Source organism: Trichosurus vulpecula, chromosome 2 (genome assembly GCF_011100635.1).
Source record: "Trichosurus vulpecula isolate mTriVul1 chromosome 2, mTriVul1.pri, whole genome shotgun sequence".
Lineage (NCBI taxonomy): Eukaryota > Metazoa > Chordata > Mammalia > Diprotodontia > Phalangeridae > Trichosurus > Trichosurus vulpecula.
Window position 1 is genome coordinate 290,769,487 of NC_050574.1, and position 17,476 is coordinate 290,786,962.

Here is a 17,476-nt window from a genome sequence, read left to right on the forward strand (position 1 = left end):
TCTGTGAAATTGTTTCTTTTTTATGTTTTGATAGTTGTACTTCGACATAATTGCTTTTCTCTGGAATCCCATGAATTTCATTGTGTGAATTTAAAAAAAAAATTATTCTGAGAAAGGATCCATATAGGCTTCCCTAGAATGCCAAAGGGGTTCATGACAGAAAAAAAAAAAAGGATTAAGAATTTCTCCTATAAAGAATCTATGATCAAAAATACTTATGTAGCATATCGACTTTTCCAAAATGAAAATGGGCTTAATTTCTTCTATTCTGTTCCCCAATTGTGTCACCCCATGCTTCTCTCTCCATCAGCATTTTTGGACAGTGTCACAATATTTCAAGGCCAAAAGTATTCATTAGACAAGTTAGAGAAATATTTAACTAAAATATGACATGGTTTTAAAAGAAGACTAAAATTAAAAAAACATGAAAAGAAATCTTTCATATATATTAAAATATGTCTCAGAAGTTGAACTGTGAGTTTTACTTGAAAGGTCATTTTAAATTGTTTCTCATATATAAGATATAGTGAAATGCCATTATCATATTTTCTTACAATAGACCTCTCTATCTGATTTTGTACATATTTTTACAGTCCATAAACAGCTTGCTAAATTGATGTGATACCTCTTTTTAGATGGATTTTGCAAGTAAAAATGGAATTTTCAGAGCTTCTTATGAGAAGTTATTATCCTTTTTACATGTCTCATAGAAATGTAAATTCGTTATTTTCTAATTCCAGATTGGATTCTAAATTTTACTGAGAAACCTGATGATGCTTTTGATTACTCCATTAAAAACAATAGTGATACTTTGCACTTGTACATATCAAAATGCATTGAAAATAAAGAGGATTAGAATCTGAGTTTGTTATGAATATGTAGAACCTGTGTCACAAATAGATTTATTATCATAGAGTCACTTGTCCGTTAGTCTTAACTTTTTTTTAAAAAACCATTACTAGGTCTTCAAGGTCTCCGCTATTTAATAATAATTAAATGAATTTTACAAAACAGCTCATAAATGAACAAGTCAACAAGGATTTAAGTGCCTACTGTGTGCCAGGAATTGTGCCAATCTTTGTGGATACAAAGAAAGGCAAAAAGATAGTCCCTGCTCTCAAGAAGCTCACAATTTAATAGGGGAAAATACTGTACAAACCAGACTTATTCAGGATAAATTGGAGATGATCAGCAAAGTGATGGCACTGGTATTGATGAGGGGTTTGGGAAAGGTGGTGCAATCTGAAGTCAGGAATAACTGAGTTAGTATATATACAGCTTCAGACACTTCCTAGCCTTGGGACCTTGGGCAAGTCTTTAACTTCTGCCAGCCTCAGTTTCCTCATATGTAAAATGGTGATAATAATAGCACCTTCTTGTGAAGCATGTTGTGAGGATAAAATTAGACATTTGTAAAGCACTTTTCAAATCTTAAAGCTATATATAAATGCTGCTGTTATGATTATAGTTGTTAAAGTTATTCGTGATTATAATAGCATTTAAAGGCTGCTAGTTTTTCTTTCATGTTAGGATTTTTTATCTTTCTCCAGTATTAGTTGCTGCTGAACATCTTCTTGCTAGTTACCCCTCTCTCTTCCAGGGATTTTCATGATACTACTTTTTACTGGTTTCTTATTCTAACTTTCTGCTTCTGAGAGTTCTTTTCTGATTGTCATCCTTGCTTCACCCCTTTTGCATGCATGTATCCCAAGGCTTCTTCCTAGGACTCTTCTTTCTCTAGCTGATTTCATTAGCTTGCATAGATTCACCTTTTATCTCTATGCCAACTACTGTCTCTGTCTCTCTGTCTCTGTCTCTCTCTCTCTTTCTCTTTCTCCCTCTCTCCTTCTCTCCCCTTCTCCCTCTCTCCCTCTCTCATTCTCCCTCCCTCCCTAGTCTCGTATCACCATTTGCCTGTTGGGTGTTTCAGATCTTACAGGATGACCTATAAGTATCTCAAATATAGTTTGTCCAAAACAGAACTCCCTTTATCTTTCTTCTTAATTTTGTATTACCACCCCCAATGCTAGTATCCTCTTTGCCTAAACTACCTGGTATTTATTTTATATTTTTCTTTAGACAATACATGTATACATGTTGAATCTCTAATAGAATATAAATAGAGAGATCAAGTATTTTTGACTTTGTATTTCCAGAGCTTTGTACATAACCTGATGTATATAGTTGGTGGTTAGTAAATGCTTGTTAATGTTTGATTGATGGGTTCAAATACTAACTTTTTTTTGGCCTTTAAGGCTGTTCATAATCTGGTTCTAGCCTACCTTTCCAGGCTTGTTCTCCTTTATTCTGTTTTATATGCTCTGTGGGCTAGCTAAATCAGTCTCTGCCACATATCTCTTCCCTCTGCAGCCCATCAAAATGATCAAATTCACCTATCAAAGTGATCTTCCAAAAGTATAGATCTGACCATGTCACACCTATATTCAGTAAGCTCTGCTGGTTCCCTATCACTTCAAGATCAAATATAAAATTCTCTGTTTGACATTCAAAGCCCATTTGTAGCACCCTCCCTGACACACTTCCAATCGTTTTACACCTTACTTATCCAATCTCTTCAATCCATTAACACTGACTTCCTTGCATTTCTCTCACAAGACACTCTTTCTCCTGACTCAGCATTTCACTGGCTAACTCCCATGTATGGAATGTTTTTTCTCCTCATCCCTGCCTCCTTGATTCCCTAGCTTCTTTGAAGTCTCATCTGAAATCTTACCTATAAGAAGCCTTTGTTGTTGTCATTTCTGACCGTTTGGGTCCCCATTTGGGGTTTTGTTAGCAGAAATACTGGAGTGCTTTGCCATTTCCTTCTCCAGCTTGTTTTACAGATGAGGAACTGAGGCAAACAGGGTTAAATGACTTTCCCAGAGTCACATGGATAGTAAGTGCTTGAGGCTAAATTTGAACTCAGGAAGATAAGTCTTCCTGATTCCAGGCTCCTCACTCTATTCATTCTGCCAACTAGCTGCCAAGATATTACTGAAAAGAAAGCATAAAAATGAAATGACTACATGGTATTTATGTGAAATGTCTTTTTTCCTTTGTTCTCTTTCTAAAGATTATGGTGTTCTCCCTTTCTGGCACATAGTTTATCCTTTTATTTTAGCTATTTTATTTAGCCGTTATATATCAGTTTAGAATTTGCAAGACACTTTGCAAATATTGTCTCATTTTATCCTCACAACAGCTCTGGGAGGTATGTACTGTTATTATCATCCCCGTTTTACAGATGAGGAAACAGATAGACAAAGAGATTAAATAACTCTCCCAGGGCCACACAGTGGCTGAAATTGGATTGGATCTCAGTTCTTCCTGATTCCAGGTTCAGTACTGTATCAACTGTGCCAACTAGGTGCCTCATTTTCCTTAAATCAGAGCGGGAAAAAACAGCTTATAAATTTGAAAGTCATATTTTTAAAAAAATTACAGCAGAAGGATATGTTTTGATGTAATGACTTTGTGACTCATTAAACTGCTAAGAGGATTACTAAAGTATTTCTCCAGCTATCTTTAATTGAACCTATGTTTTATACAGTTTAAATACTCTGAATATTCTGCATTTCAACTGTCTGCTTTAATCTTGCTTTCTTAGCTTTTGGAACCAGAGTTCCTCTTTTACCAGTATTGACTCCACCCTCCCCAACTACTTTTTTCCTATTTTTTTCCCCAGCATTATCTTTTAGTAATTCATTCATTCTTGCTAAGATTGTAATCCATCTACTGGACTACATATAAGACAGTCATTACTTTTTATTTTCCATTATGGGATTAGTTTTGATTAACTTAATTCTTCTGATAGTCTAATGAAATTGAAAGATAGTTCTGGTTTCAGTTATAGTATTGTACTTCAAATAACCAACAGACCTGAAATCTTATTATAAAATTAATTTTGGTGATCCTAGCTTGAATAATTTTAATTGCTTCCATTTTATTTTTCCCTTGGTTAAGCATAATTAAGTGTTGTTTCACAGGCAACACTATGAATGTAAAAAAGCCATTGTGAATTTGTATTTCATATATGTAAAATAATAAAAAATCCAAACACTCCAATCAATATTTAACTATGACATTCTACCTTTTTCATTTTTCATAACAATTGTTATCAAGTGGTTCTTTGTTTAATTTACTCATCTATTCTTCTAGTTTTTATTTCAGTAATTGAGAAAGAGTTCAAATTAAATTAAATTAAATCTTTTGCCAGTTTCTTTAGTGATTGGGATTTTAAAAAAAATTCTTTTTTATCTTATTTTAGGAAATTTTGTATTGAATCGGTATTGTTAAATTTATCAATAAGATTTTATCGTAGGATCATAGATTTAGAACTGGAGGGTACTTTAAAGGCCAAGGAGTCCAGTCTTCTTGTTTTGCAGATCATGTAACAAAGAGAGGCAAAGTTTCTTCCTCAGGGTCACACAGTAATAAGTGTGTGAGGTGGGATTTGAACCCACATCTTCTTGGCTCCAAATCCTTTGCCTAAATTAAAGAAACTTTATTCTGAACTAAGAAAGACTATGTGTACCAGATCATTTTAGTAATCTATATTTAGCATTTTACAGCAAAATCATTAAATTACCATTGTTTTATATTTCTTTAATATATTCTCTGTTACTACTGCCTTGAGATTTCTCTCCTCCAGCTTCCTTAGTTCCCTCATGAAAATTCCATTCTTTAGATCTCTGTTGACTTTTAAGTTAAATCCAGAGTTTATTTCTGCAATTTTATTCCCTTAAAAGTAGTGACTGGATGGTTGTGATACCCTCAGAGTCTAAATGGAATGCACCTCAGAAGTTATCTATTCCAACCCGTACCTGTATTCCTACATACTATCCCCAATAAGGGATCATCTTTTTTTTTTTAAACTTTATTGTGAAACCCACTACTCCTGGAGGCTCTTTCAGTATCAGGAAGTCTGGTAACTTTGAAGACTCCCAAGGAGATGCATTGACTGGCCCTCGACAATTGTGAAGTAGCAGAAGTTTACCTTTGATTTTTTTCCTGCTTTTCCTTTGAATGTACCTTTCCTTTCTTTTGTCCTTACCAGCACCCTTCCTTAATCCTACTCTTTCTTTAATATTCATTTTCCTTGATTTATTTTTATATACTATCCTACTCTTGTTTAGTTTAGAAAGACCTAATTCTTTCTGCGCTAGTTACCTTATATTTATTTCAGATGTATTATATACCCATCTATATGTCTATGTGTTTTTCCCCCAGTAGAATGCAAAGCCCTTTGAAGGCAGAGACTTTTTTTTCTCTTTGCATTTCTAGTACAGTGCCTGGAACTTACTAGATGCTTAATGAATAATGGTTAGTTGATTGATTTTGAAACTGTATAATCACTTAGCACACAATTTCATCTTTTCCACAAGAATGGCATAGGAGATTATCAAATATATACTTTGCTAAAATACTGATTAATTATATCTATAGCATTCCCTGGTCTGTCTTTGCCAGTAAAAGGAGAAGCAAACTTAGAGTTGGGCAACTCTGAGTGCTTTTTCTTTGTTATTATCAGTTATCATTTACCCTCCACCCTGATAGCAGTCTTATCTTTTCATCTTTTTCCCTCTTTTACTTCATATGTCTTTAAAATTCCTTTTGGCTATCCTTGACTTTTCTTACCAGCTTCACCCCAGATTGAATTCTGGCATGTTGAGCACTGTTCTTTTATGAATCTCCTATGTTGTTATAGGCATCCTCCATTGCCTGCCCTTGTTTCCATCTTCAGAATAGATCTTTTTGAAATCTATGTTCATCATTCAGTTCCCTTCATGTCAAAAACAGTTTTCTTAGAAAACTTCATTTTCTTGCTTGTAATAATTCTTTCTCATAATTCACATTTATTTAGAACTTTAAGGCTTATAAATCTTTTCATATAGTTTAGCATTTATTAAGTGCTGGGGATATAAAAACAGGTAAAACCATGGATCTCAGCCTTCAAAAAGTTTACATGCTCATCAGGGAGACAACATGTAAATAATTACATTCAAGATATATGCAAGGTAGATGGAAAGTAATGTCAGAGGGAAGGCATTGCAGAAGGCGGGGCCAGGAAATGTACAAAATTGAATTCACACTGAATTTTCCCCTGAAAGAAGCCAAAAAGCCAGTAGTCAAAAGTAGGGATAAAGAGCATTTCCAGCATGTGGCTGACTGATATAAATGTCGTGAAAATGAAGTGTGAGAAACAATGTTGTTGGATTGCAGAGTGTGTAGAGGGGACTAAGTAGGAGGACTAGAAAAGGTAGGAATTGGCCAGGTTGTGAAGGGCTTTAAATTCCAAACAGGATTTTATATTATATTCTGGAGGCAATAAAGAACCATTGGAGCTTACCGAGTAGGGGGTGATATAATAGTATTTTTGTTTTTTCTAATTACGTATAAAGACAAATTTTAACATTTGTTTATAAATTTTAAATTCCAAATTTTCCCCCTCCCTCACCTCCTCCTTCTCTAAGGCAGTAAGCAATTTGATCTAGATTATATATTTGCAATCATGTAAAATGTACTTCCATATTAGTCATGTTGTGAAAGAAGAAACAGACCAAAAGAAAAAATAACACAGAAAAAATAAAGGGAAAATAGTATGCTTTGATCTGCATTCAGACTCCATCAATTCCTTCTTTGGATACAAATAGCATTTTTCCTCTTGAGACCTTTGGAATTTTCTTGCATCATTGTATTGCTGGGAATAGCTGAGTCATTCATGGTTGATTATTGTACAGTGTTACTGTTACTCGGTACAGTGCTCTGGTTTTGTTCCCTTCACTTTGCATCAGTGCATGTAAGTTCCCAGGTTTTTCTAAAATCTACCTGCTTGTCACTTCTTATACCACATTTTATCACATTCATATAGTACAATTTGTTTAGCCATTCACCAGTTGATGGACATCCCCTCAATTTGTCACTGGTTACTTTGGAGAGAGTAGTTTCAGTTGAGTGATGAGGTTGAAAACCCGGTTGCTGTGATTTTAAAAGCAAGTGAGAAGAGAGGAAGTGAAGGCGCCAGATTTAGATAACTTTCTCAAGAAGTTTATTCTAGAAAGGAAGAGGAGATATATTATCTTAACTAAAAGGATGGCTGGATCAGGTTTTTATGCATTGGGGAGGAGTGGCTGTGTTTGTAGGTAGCAGGGAAGGAGTCAGTAGATTGAGAAAAATTAAAGACTAATGAGAGTGGTGATAATAATGTAGGAAATTTTATTGACCACATGGGAGAGGATGGGATCAAGGGTGCTTACTGAGGAGTTTGACTTGTCAAGGACTACCCGTCCAATGGACACAAAGGTACTAGAAGAGATAGTGGGGAACATCTTTTGTGTGAGTTGAGGAGGGGCAAAGTGCTATTATTATTATCCCCCTTTTATAGAAGGATAAATGGCTCACAGAGCCTCAGGGAGTTTTTGTTACTTGTTCAGCATGACACAGTTAGAATTGGTGGTGGGATCCCAATGCAGGCCTTACTGATTCTGTGTCTAACACTCTGTCCTCTATACCACGCCATTGATCTTTGTCTTCAGAATTTCATTCTTAAGAGTTATCCATTCCTTGTAAGCTAAATTATCCCCATTTAATTTTAGCTTCATGCATTATCTTTTCTATCTCTGAATCCTTGAAAATCTAATCACCTAAAATCCAGATTATATATCAGCTTATTCTTTGTTTTCCTCTTCTCCATCATAAGTTCTACAATAGAGTACTTCTTTCCCTTTAACTTCTCATTGTTTCCATCCCTGTGAGAATCTGTTAGAATAAAATTTCCACTTCTTGGTTCTTCTACCTTGTGTCTCATAGCCTTTAGGGTATCAATACTGCTATTGTGTAGGATAGTCTAGAGAGAGTGAGCAAGTCATGTACAGAGAGTTCAGAAGATTGTTTCAAGAAAATGTCAGTACAACTACCCTTTTCTTGCTTTGAGAGGAATAGTGTTTACAATGAAGGAGGTGATAGTTCCAAAGTAAGTACTGTGCTTGTTGAGAATACCTGTGACGCACCATAGTCATCTCTGTGTACTATGTTTTAAGGATATTGACAAGCTGGAGCACGTTTAGAGTAAGGTGATTAAGATATTGATGGACCTAAGACTGCCATAAGATGGTTGGAATTGGAATAAGATCCAAGGTGTTTACCTTGGATCAGAGAAGATTTAAGTTAGGTATGATATCAGTTTGCAAACATTTAAATTACTTTTGGGGAAATGTTAAATTTGTTCTGCTTGGCCTTGAATGTAGAACTATAAACAATGGTAGTTACAAGAAAGAAAACTTGATCTAAAGAAAAATTTCCTTACAGAGTGGTTCTTTGAAAGTGGAATGGGTGGACTCAGGAAGTAGTGGATTCCTTTTCATTGAAATTTTTTAAGTGGAATTTGAGTGATCACTTGAGGACAGTGTTGTAGAAAGAATTCCTTTTTAGATACTTAGGATGAGATAAGCTATTTAGGAACCCTAAAAGTCAGTCTTCTAATAAAAGATTACTATTTTTTAAATCCTTAATTTCTACCTCTTGAAGTTATTGCCTATTACTTATTTCTCTCTGTATCATTAATTAGGTAGAGAAAGATACTATTATTTGCCCAGCAGCAAGAGATAGAAAGAGAAATTCCATTTAAAGTTACTGGAGACATTATAAAATATTTAAGAGTCTACCTGCCAAAACAAACCCAGGAACTTTATGAACATAATTACAAAACACTTTTCATAAAAAAAAGTCAGATCTAAATAATTGGAAAAACATCAGTTGCTTGTGGGTAGGCTGAGCTAATATAATAAAAATGACAATTCTCCCTAAATTAATTTATGTATTCAGTGCCATATCAATCAAACTACCAAAATATTATTTTATAGAGCTAGAAAAAATAATAACAAAATTCATGTGGAACAACAAAAGGTCCAGAATATCAAGTGAATTAATGAAAAGAAATGCTAGAGAAGGTAGCCTTGCAATGCCAGATCGTAAATTGCATTATAAAGCAGCAATCATCAAAATTACTTGGTACTGCCTAAGAAATAGAGTGGTGGATCAGTGGAGTAGGTTGGGTACACAGGACACAGTAGTCAATGATTATAGTAATCTACTGTTTGATAAGCCCAAAGACTCCGGTTTCTGGGATGAGAACTCACTATTTAAGAAAAACTGCTGGGAAAACTGGAAAATAGTACGGCAGAAACTAGGCATAGAGCAACATCTTACACCATATGCCAAAATAAAGTACAAATGGGTACACGATTTAGATATAAGGGCTGGTACTATAAGCACATTAGGAGAACAAGGAATAGTTTACCTGTCAGATTTATGGAGAATGGAGGAATTTATGACCAAACAGGAATTAGAGAACATTATGAAATACAAATTGGATAATTTTTATTACATTAAATTTGAAAAGTTTTTGTACAAACAAAGTCAATGCAGCCAAGATTAGGAGGAGAGCAGAAAACTGGGAAAGAATTTTTACAACCAGTGTTTCTGATAAAGGCCTCATTTCTAAAATATGTAGAGAACTTAATCAAATTTATAAGAATACAAGTCATTCCCCAGTTGATAAATGGCCAAAGAATATGAACAGGCAGTTTTCAGAGGAAGAAATTAAAGATATTTGTAGTCACATGAAAAAATGCTCTAAATCATTATTGATTAGAGAAATGCAAATCAAAACAACTCCGAGGTACCACTTCACACTTGTCAAATTGGCTAGCATGACAAAACAGGAGAAGATGTGGGAAAATTGGAACACTAATTAATTGTTGGTGGAGTTGTAAACTGATCCAACCATTCTGGAGAGCAGTTTGCCCAAAGGTCTATAAAATTGCATACCCTTTGACCCAGCAATACCACTTTTAGGGCTATATCCCAAAGAGATCATACAAATGGGAAAAGAATCCATATGTACAAAAATATTTAGAGCACCTCTTTTTGTGGTGAGAAATAACTGGAAATTGAGGGGATGCCCATCAGTTGGGGAATGGCTGAACAAGTTGAGTTATATGAATGTAATGGAATACTATTGTGCTATAAGAAATGGTGAACAGGAGGACTTCAGAAAAACCTGGAAAGCCCTATATGAATTGATGCCGAGTGAGAACAGAACCAGGAGAACATTGTACACAGTTACAGCCATATTGTGCAATGACTAACTTTGACAGACTTGGCACTTTTCAGCCATGCAAAGTTCTAAGACAACTCTAAAAGGCACATGATAGAAAATGTTATCTATATCCGGAGAAAGAATTATGGCATCTGCTAGGAGATCAAAGCATACTATTTACTCTGTCTTTTTTGTTTTGTTTCTTCTTTCTCATGGTTCATTCCATTGGTTATAATTCTTCTTTGCAACATGATTAATGTGAAAATATGTTCATTGTGAATGTATATGTAGAGCCATCTTGGGGTGGGGGAAGGGCAAGGACGGTGAGGGGGGGGAGAAAATTTGGAACTCAAAAGCTTGTGGAACTGAATGTTGTAAACTAAAAATAAATTTAAAAAAAGAAATACCATTATTTGGAAGCAAAATGTCTTTCCTAATTGAACATTTTACATTAATTATGATTACATACTAGAAGGTTCCAGTTAAGCAAAATTTGTTTCAATTTTAATCCCAAGTACTTCTAACCACCAAGTCAGTACAAGAATTTCTACGTATTCTGCATATTTAAATGATTTTAAGTATGTTATTGCTTTTGTAATTGAGTTTAAGCTCTTTTTTTGGTAAGTTTATATTCAGAGTTTTGAAATAGAATTAAACCTTTTAAAGTTTTAATTTCTGAGAAGCTAACAAAAAATAGGCCAAAGAGTTTCATAAAGTTCGGAAGCTGCATATTACAAACACAGCTAGTTTATGCTTCACACTTATTTTTGAAAAACCTCAAAACACCTTGTCACAATCATCGATTCTCATTGTACACTGATTTTCATGAAATTAGGAATTATGTTTAATTTGCTTAGCTCACTACTCCTGAATTTCTGTGTAATGGACAGCAGAGAACAAATTTTGCCTAAACACCATAGAAATGGGTGATAACTAAATGTTATAAAGTAATGATGTGTTTCCTGCTTGTTTCTGAACACTGAGCTTACATGAACTAAGTAATACACACACTTGGACAGCACAATGAAAGTTTTAAAAATATTTCTAAGTCAAAAATAAAGTAGTATAGCCACAACCTACAAAATAAGTACAAGTTTGATTTAAACTTTTCCCACCTGAAATGCCCTTGTCAAACCTCATCTCTATTATCTAACCCCTTCTTGTTCTTCAAGACCCAACTTGGGGTCTCCCTTATCAATGCAGTATTCCCTTACCTGCTCAACTAAAATGAATATTTCAAAATGAGCTCTCAGCACTTAGTTCAACCAAGTGCCCTTGAAGAGTTTGGCCTTTATTTCCTTGATTAAATTAGGAGTGCTTGATGACCTCCTTGCCTCAAGGGAAAGCCTAGTTTACGTGGGTTTGAGTGACATGTTTGTGACATCAGAGGCTTTTAGACCATGTGGGTTTAAGTCGCCTCTTTGTGACGATTTTAGGTCACATGGGTGAGTTGCATGTGTGACTCACCCTTGACCCTGAAAAAGATATAAAACTAGGGGTTGGTTTTCTCTTTTTTGGAGCTCTGACCCACGGCTGTGGTGGCACGAGTGACTCTGGGCCAGCCCTTGTTATAAACTCCCAGGCTGACCTTAGATGTTGGTAACTATGAATTGTATTTGGCTTGTCTGTCAATGTTTGTGATTTGTCTGTATTTGCTCTGAAGTTCAGGGAGCTGGCTTTTTCCCCTGAATAAGTGAATGGTATTTGTATGCTGAAGTAAAGTAAGCTTGCTAACCCCTTAACGTTGCTTTCCTTAGTAAAGCAGATCAAAAGAACCTGGGCTTTTGCAGTGTTCTGTGAGCTGGTTGTTGTTGATTTTACACCCCCCACAGCAGCCGGATTGTTGAAGCAGTGTGACATTTAGAAGGCATTGTTTGGAGAGGTCTTAAGAGGTATATTGCAGGAAATTTGGAGGAAATTTTATAGTCATTTGATGGCTGGTGGTGAACATGAGTTAAAATCTGGCCTCAAGCATTTACTAGTTTTGTGACCTGGAAAAAGTCACTTACCTTTTGTTTGTCTCAGTTTTCTTATTTACAAAATGGTGATAATAGCACTTAGCTCTCAGCGTTGTCATGAGGATCCAATGAGATAATCATTGTAAAGCACTTACCATATTGCTTAATTTGTTCTGATAAACCAATTTAACCAGTAACAAATTCTTGAAAAATTCTCCAAGGCAGTAATAATTATAGAAATGCAAATTAAAGTAACTTTGAGCTTTAACCCTTTACCATCTGATTGGTAAATTTGATAAAAAGTAAAAATGACAAATGTTAAAGTGGGTCTCAGTGGGCACATTAATGTCTTCCTGGTGGGGCTATGAATTGGTTCAGCCATTCTAGAAAGCAATTTGAAACTATGTTTCGAAAATTATAAAGCTGCGCATGTCCTTTGATCCATTGAGTCTACTAGGTTTATAACCCAATAAAAGAAAGAGGAAAAGGTCCTATACATACACACACACACACACACACAAAATATTTCTTACAGTTCTTTTTGAAGTGGCAAAGGATTGAAAAATGAGGAGGGGGAGAGAAACAACCATTTGTGAAATGGCTGAAGAAATTATGAAATATGAAGTTTAAACAGAGTACTGTAGTGTTAAAAGAAATGATAAAGAAGATGGTTTCAGAGGAACCTGGGAAGGCATATATAAACTGATGCACAATAAGGTTAGAAAAGAACTGGGAGAACAGTTTATATAATTATAGGAACATCATAAAAAACAACAATTTTGAAAGACTTAAGAATGCTGCTAAGTGTACTGATCAACAAGAGTTCCAGAGGACAGATAATGAAGAATATTGCCTATCTCCTGAAAGAGAAAAATGTTAAATGAGACACACATTTTGGGATATAGTCAATATGAGTATTGATTTTGCTTGATTGTTTATTTGTTACAAAGATTTTGTTATTTTATTTCATTTTATTTTTCTCCTTGAGAGAAGGAAAGAAGGTGGGGGTGGGAGTGGGAGGGAGAAGAAAAAATAAATGCTGAGGAGTTTAATTTAAAAAAGAAAAGAATCCAAAACTAGGTTTTGCTGCCTTCTTTTTGTCATTCAGTCAATCAACTAGCACTAAATGCTTCCTGGCATTGTGCTAGGTGGTGGGCCTACCGAGACTAAGAACAAACTACTTTTTCTACTCTTATTAATTGTCATTTTCCCTCTGGCCAGCATCAGTGTTAGAAATGAAGTTACTCTAAGTCTGTCTGATTTTTCTGACCTGACATATCATCATATCATCAGCATTTGTAGCTCCTTGGTTTTATGGAAGTCTTTTTTAAAAGCCTTTTCAAATACCTCCCTCAGTTGTACTGAATTTTTCATCCTTTGATTCCTCATATTGTTCCTGTCATTGTGTCTTCACAAAAGATCAAAGCCTCAAAGCTTGGACTTGAATGGTGGTCAGATTCACAGAACTCAGTTTGATACTGAATCTACAACCTTAAAAGCATTAATAAATACATTATGAGGATTGCTGTCCATTACAAGTCATGTAGTGTAAGAAGGCACTGCTTTTACTGGCTATTTTAATAGACTGAATATGAGTTGTGACTATCAAATATTTAAGGCTGAATTTTAAACAAATATGCTAGAACCTATGCATCTAAATGAATCATCACCTTGGTATGTTGCAATTGTCCAAAATATTTTTTGAGATCCTCTTTTGAAATTGCCTGGAGAGCCAGTTTACCACTCACAATGAGAATATCAGACATTTCATTACAGGACACATCTTCTTGGACCATTACCCTTTTCTACTTTCTCATTTACTCCTTCTGCCTGTTGCTGTGAGACAATAGCCTGAGAACTCCCAGAGGGTGGGCTGTTTTTGCTACCCAGAAGCATAGAAATGTGGAGATGAGGGTGGGGGTGGAGGGGAGGTTTTGAGAAGCAGAAGGATCTCATCTTGGCCTGAAGTTGGAAGCTCCTAGAAAGTCTTACTTTGAGGCAGATGGATTGAAGGTTATTTGTGTACTGCCAGTCTGCCAGCAATAATGTAGGGCTAATTGGCCAAGTGCAGTAAATTGCTTTAAGTCAAATAAATTTAAGTTGGAGACTATCTGTACTTTTAAGTATTTTACATTTCTTTAAATTTTTAAATTTTCTTTCATGATTTTGACTTTTTCCTCTAATTTTTCTTCTACTCCAAATCATCTCCTTGGGCAGTTCTTATGGTGACTGGTTGTCCTAATCAGTTACTTAATTTCACTGCCCTGATGACTCCACCCCAGATGTCTCTTTTCTATGACCCGTTTTACGTGAATGAAATTTTAAAAATTGATTTAAAAATTATTTATTTGGTGCTTACTATGTGTAAAGCACTGTGGATACAAATTAGAGAAGTGAGAAAGTCCCTGCTCTAGAGAACCTTATATAATAAGGAAAAACAACATATTTGGTGACTAGGAAGGGGCTTCTGGGTTTGGAAAGTCACAGTGATAGTGAGCAGACTAATAGGGGAGTTAATTGACACACCTTTTCCCTTAGTTTATGGTATCACTGATTTGATTAAGATTCCAGATCTGGAAAGGGTTGAGGAGAGGGAACAGGGTAAATCTTGGGAGCAGAGAAAATGGCAAGTTCCAGTGGTCCAAAAAAAAAAGGTGAATGAGAAAAGAAAGATAAAATATTGGCCAGTGTGGAATGTCAAGCATAACTGAGGTCAGCTAGATATAGTGGGCCTTGTGATGCAATTACTGATCAAGAATGTATGGGCCCTAGGGAAAGAATTTGAGTACCACAGGGACTCCTTTGTTATAGGCTGGGGTATATGGGTATTCAGGGAAGACTAGTACTTCTGGTGTGAGCGTTGGTGAGCCCTTTACAGGGCTGCTTATCCACTTTTATTATCCCACTTGATTCACCCAGCTCTCATCTGTAGCTCCAAGAAGCTGTAGCGTTGCAGTGGCCACTCCCTGGTAAACCATTTCAGCATACAGGCTAAACCAGGTTGAGGGTAATCGATGGGTCTCCAGGGTAATCGAGGGGTCTCAAACTCATTGGTGAGTTAGGAGGGTGTCTACTCTAAGCATGTGAAGACTGAGTGGAGTGGAAGGGGTAGATGAGAACAATTTGTTCCAGTGGCCATAAAGGTGACTGAAGCAAGTGCTTTGGAGCACTTAGAGCTTGGTTAAGCATCACAGGTCCCAAGGTCACATTGCCATTGCCAGTCATCTTGACCTTTGTCTTATCCCTAGATTCCATTAATTCTGGGAGAGAAAGTGAGGCCAGTGACTTTGTGCAGTTCTGCCTCACTTAAGCTTAATTTATGCGGGAGTCAAAGACATCACTCATACCATTTTACTAGCTTTATCTACCTCAAAGACCTGTGGTGATGGGCAAGTGATGAAGCAGCAGGTGTGGATACACCGGTAGGTATAGTCACAACCCTGCACAAAGGCAGCCCAGACTATAGGGTCATCTTCTCACTGGACTGAAGCAGCAGTGGGATTCAGCATCTTCCTGGGTATCTGAGCAGCCTTTTTTAAGTACCATACTGCTCACCTCCTGGTGTGAGGAAGAGACTAGAAAAATGCCCTAAAAATTGTTTGCTTCACACAATCTAACCTTGAGCTGTATGCTGCAACAGGCAGGGCTCCTACCCTGTGGTCAAAACACAAAAAATACACAACAGTTTTTGCAGAGATGATTCCGTTCACCATTGGTACATGGAATGTGTGCACACTTATGGACAACACAAAATCCAACGGACTTGAAAGACAGACAGTTCTTGTTGCGAGAAAACTCAACAGGTGTTGCATCCAAACAGCAGCCTTGAGTGAAACAAAGCTGGCAAATGAAGGCCACTTTACCTAAGTGAGAACTGGATAGACATTTTGCTGGAGGGGACACAGTGATGGAAAACACCATGAAGCTGGCATAGGTGTCTCAGTCAAAACTAATCTAGTCAACAAGAGTGTATGCCTCCCAAAAGGAGTGAACCAACAGGCTCATGACAGTGCAGTTGTCACTTGCAGGAAAGAACCATGCTACCACGATCAGTGTCTATGCTTCCATCATGACAAAGCCTGATGAGGTCAAAGAAAACTTTTATGAACACCTGGAGATCTTCATCATCAATGTGCTGAAAGAAGACAAGTTTGTAACTCTGGGTGACTTTAATGCCAGAGTAGGCATAGACTGTCAGACATTGCAGGGAGTCCTTGGTGGGAATGGAGTTGGAAACAGGAATAACAGTCAGTTACCACTGAAGACTTGTGTGTTGCATGACTTTCTCATCACCAGCACTGTGATGCCTACATCATTGAAAGTATAAGAGAAAGATGGATTGTGAGAGTGATGAAGGTGAAGTGTGGGGCAGAGTACTGGACCAATCACAGGATTATCTAAGCTAAGCTAAATATTTACGTTCAATAAAAGTAGTAGCCTCAGGATAAGGTGACTATCAGAAGACTTAATGTCAATAGATTAGAATGTTTCTTTCTGTGTGAACGATTTGTTGCTAACTTGGAGGGAAAACTGAGCCAATACACAGTTGGCAACAGTGGAGCAGAAAAGAAGTGGGCAGCTTTCGTAGATTTGGTTGTAGCACTGCATTTACTCATCTGGGCCAGAACACTTACAGAGGTCAAGATTGGTTTGATGAAAATGATGGGGAAATTCATAAGCTGATAAAAAACAAGAACTCCACAGGTTTTACCAGTAGGATAATTCATCCATCTTTAAGATGGCAGCATTTAACTCAATCAAAAATAAAGTGTAAGCAAAGCTTAGAGAGATGAGGATTCTTGGCCAAGTAAGAAGGTAGATGAAATTCAATTTTATACTGATTGTTAACAATCCAAAGCATTTTTATAATACCGTGAAGACTGTTTATGGGCCAAAGATATATGGTGTATCCCAACGACTCAGTGCTGATGGAACTACATTGATTAGCGATAAGGATATGTTCTTGGAGAGATGAGCGATTCTCAACAGACTGTCATCAACTAATGCTGAAGCCATTGACTGTATATCCCAAGATGAAGTCAACCTCTCTAGTTTTGAATACCATTAGGCTCTTTTTGTGTGGCAAAACACCTGATGCTGAAGAACTTTGGAATTGATTGTGAGCTATAGGAGATACTAGTACAGGACTTTACAGCGGGGTATGCCAGTATCAAAGAAGGTGCTGTGCTCTATGGGCAAAGCAGAGTAGCAGTAGCTCAAAAGAAACCTGAGAAGCATAAATTTAGAGACAACTCCACTCTAGCTGTTCACATGGACTGTTTGTGTCTGACCTGTCGTAGAGCCTTCCAAGCTTATATTGATCTGATCAGCCACAGTTGGACACACTGTACCTTGACCCTGACATAGTGTTGTCATTTTGGCCCTCTTTGAGCACAAAGGACAAAAACCAACCACC

The 17,476-nt window shown here is 36.4% G+C and overlaps 1 protein-coding gene across 1 annotated transcript in view; it reads left to right on the top strand.

Annotated features, from left to right (window-relative positions):
* Positions 1-17,476, top strand: part of ZRANB3 (zinc finger RANBP2-type containing 3) — a 214,946-nt gene that overhangs the window by 89,293 nt on the left and 108,177 nt on the right. The gene's annotated exons all lie outside the window — the stretch shown is intronic.